Consider the following 3,566-nt stretch of genomic DNA (forward strand, 5'->3'; position numbering starts at 1 on the left):
ACATAAATACAGTCCTAAAGGAATAATAACTACAAATGGAGAGGAAACATATTTTTAACGTTATCACAAAAACATTCATGAGTAAGAACACCAAATATTTGCACACTAATGCAAATGACTCTAGAAGATAAAACTTCCATTTTCTGAATATCATGTGTTAATAAGGGGAATAGCTTTCTCCCAAGTGGTGACTGAGAATCTTTTCATAAGCTTAAAATGCACTTATCTGACTTGATGGAGAAACAAATTACAATCTCCCTCTAGAATTGCACAAACAGTGGTGTCTGGAGCTGGCATCTCATGAGAGCTGATCATAGGTGTCTCTTCCTGCTATGGTCTGAATGTGTGCCTCTCCACCATGCCCTACGCACATGTTGAAATCCTAACACCCAATGCAATGTAGTAGCAGGTGGGACTTTTGGGAGGTGATTAGGTCATGAGGGTGGAGCTCTTATGATGACATTAATGCACTTATAAAAACAGACCTGTTTGGGGCTGGGTGGCTCACGCCTGTAATCCCAGCACTTTGGGAGGCTGAGGCAGGCAGATCATGAGGTCAAGAGATCGAGACCACCCTGGCCAACATGGCGAAATCCCGTCTCTACTAAAAATACAAAAATTAGCTGGCTGTGGTGGTGCGTGCCTGTAGTCCCACCGACTCTGGAGGCTGACGCAGGAGAATCACTTGAACCCAGGAGGTGGAGGTTGCTGTGAGCTGAGATCGCGTCACTGCACTGCAGCCTGGCGACACAGTGAGACTCTGTCTCAAAAACAAAAAACAACAAACAAAAAAAACAGACCCTGGTGGGGGCTGGGTGAGGTGGCTTATGCCTGTAATCTCAGCACTTTGGGAGGCTGAGGTAGGCGGATCACTTGAGGCCAGGAGTTAAAGCAGCCTGGGCAACACAGCAAGACCTTGTCTCAATTTAAAAGACAAAAATATAAACGGACCCTGGAGAACTCTCTTGCTGTCTGCCATGTGAGGATACAAAGAAAAGTCAGCAGTTTGCAACCCAGAAGAGAACCCTCACCAATCCTGACTGTGCTGGCACCTGATCCTGGACTTCCAGCCTCCAAAACTGTGAGAAATAAATTTCTGTCGTTTACAAGCCACTCTGTGTATGGTATCTTGTTACAGCTGCGAGAGCTGACTAAGGCACTTCCTCCGTGTGTGGTATCTTGTTACAGCTGCGAGAGCTGACTAAGGCACTTCCAAGTCTGCCCTCAGTGGTGTCACATCTTCAGTTTGAAATCAACCATAGTGGGAGTACTTGCACCAGGGAAATTGGCTCAATATTTTTTTTTCAGAAAGCCAGTTATTAAACATTTATCAGACACCACTGCATTTCTTTATCATTCTCTCTTTCTCTTTGTTTATATTACTATATGTTTTAATGAGCCATTTGAAAATAAGGTATAAACATCACAATCCTTTACCCCTTAATATGTAAGTGTGCATTTTCTTAAGAACATTCTTCTACATCAAAATGAGGAAATTAACATTTATCCAATATTATTATCTAATCCACAAACCTCTTTCAAAATGCCCTTTTATTCCCCAATAATCTCCCCTTCTGTCTCTCTGGACTCAAGCAACCATTCCACCTCAGCCTCCGAAAGTGCTGGGATTACAGGCCTGAGCCAACTTCTCTGGCCCAGTGATGTTTTTCATAGATGCAGGATCCCATCCAGGGTCACTTGTTGCATTTAGTTGTCCTGTTTCCTTTAGTCTGAAGCAGTTCCTTAGTGTTGTCCTGTCTTTCATGACCTTGACATTTTTGAAGAGTACCAGTCAGTTTGTCTGGTGTTTCCTCCTGATTTATGCATTTTTGGGTGCAGGAATACCTCCAAAGTGATGCCGTTTGTATTCTCCATTGTATCAGGAAGAATGTGATGTAAACTGTTTTCCCATCTGGTGATGTTAACTTTTGTCATTTGGCTAAGGTGGCGTCTGCCAGCCTCCTCTGCTGTAACGTTAATTGGTACGTGTTTTGTACTTATGAGTTAAGAAGTAATATTTTGAGACTCCTATTGTAGGGCAGAGCTTTCTCTTCTCTCCATGAATTTGTTTATGTATGTATATATGTTTATTAGTGGGGAAATGTACATACTTATGGATTCCTATTTGATTCAGGGGTTCAAAATCCATATACTGACATTGAAATCCGTTTGACGTGGCTCTTCTGTCCAACCTACTTCCTTATTTTCTGGTATAGGGTATTGTAGGCTCTCCTTGTATTTTCCCTGCCCTAGCCTTGGACTCAACCATTTCTCCAAGGAGACTTCATTCCTTTTACTGAAAATAGTACTAAAAACTAAGTTCTGGGTCCAGGTGTGCCCATTGGTACTGGGGTGTTATTGTTGCTAAGCCTTCAAAAAGTGCTGGGAATGGTCTGCATACACGCACACACATCTATTTATCTGTCCACGTGTCTGTGTGCATTCCACCTCTCTACATACAGTAAAACCCACACATTCACATTGATACCTCTCATTCCAGTCCACCTCAGAGTTACTCTCATCCTCTCCTTTCCCCTTTCTGTATTTCGTATTTCCCTTCACTGATAGAGAAACCTGACTCTCAGCACACTTAGTGAATTTTTTTATTTGCACACCCCCCTCTGGTGTGTAACCAAACTCCTGGGCCCGTGGGGCGAAAGCTCATCCCCAGAGGTGTCCCTGCCCCATCCATTCCCATCTTGGTGCTAAAGGCCCTGGTAGAAATCTCAGTCCCCATGAAGAGGAAAAGAGAGGGAAAAAGGGAAGAAGGAGGAAAGACCAGTTAGAAAGCTCGGCTGTGGACTAGTCTCCCTTCCTCATTCCCCCTCTCAAACAAGATGGGCAAGGAAAGCTCTGCCTGGATTAAGGGGAAGGGAAGGAGAGCCATATTCATTTACTCTGAAACAATGGCCTAGGAGATCGTCCAGCAGTTTCATTATAGCTCCTTTCAAATGAATGATTTTGAAGATGAGTATTTTAAAAAAACAGCTTTTTCCCCTTTATTACAGAACTGATACATATACATTATTGAATGTTAAAAAATACAAAGAAGACATTTTAAAAGTACAATTACCAACCATTTTCCCATCCAAAGATAATCACTTAGTTTTTTGGTGTATCCTTTTCCCCACCACCCAACTCTTTCAGTTTGCAAAATTTCAAACCCACAGCAAAGCCGCATTGATAGTACAATGAACATCTGTCAACCAGTCACCTAGAGTCACCAAGTGTTGTCATTTTGCTACATTTGACTTGTCTCTTTCTTTATATTCTATATTTTTCCACGTGGTCACTGAAATTCTGTGTCAGACACTGTGGTAATTAATATCTAAAAACTTCAGTATGTTTGCTAAGAACAAGAATGTTCTCCTACCCAGCCACAGTATAAATGTCTCACTCTGAAAACGAAGCCGGGCACAGTGGCTCACGCCTGTACACCCAGCATTTTGGGAGGCCCAGGTGCGAGGATTGCTTGAGCACAGGAGTTTGAGACCAGCCTGGGTAACAAAGTGAGACCCCGTCTCTATAGCACATTTAAAATGAGCTGGGCATGGTGTTGTGTGCTG

The sequence above is a fragment of the Nomascus leucogenys genome, chromosome 2 (genome assembly GCF_006542625.1).
Source record: "Nomascus leucogenys isolate Asia chromosome 2, Asia_NLE_v1, whole genome shotgun sequence".
Taxonomy (NCBI): domain Eukaryota; kingdom Metazoa; phylum Chordata; class Mammalia; order Primates; family Hylobatidae; genus Nomascus; species Nomascus leucogenys.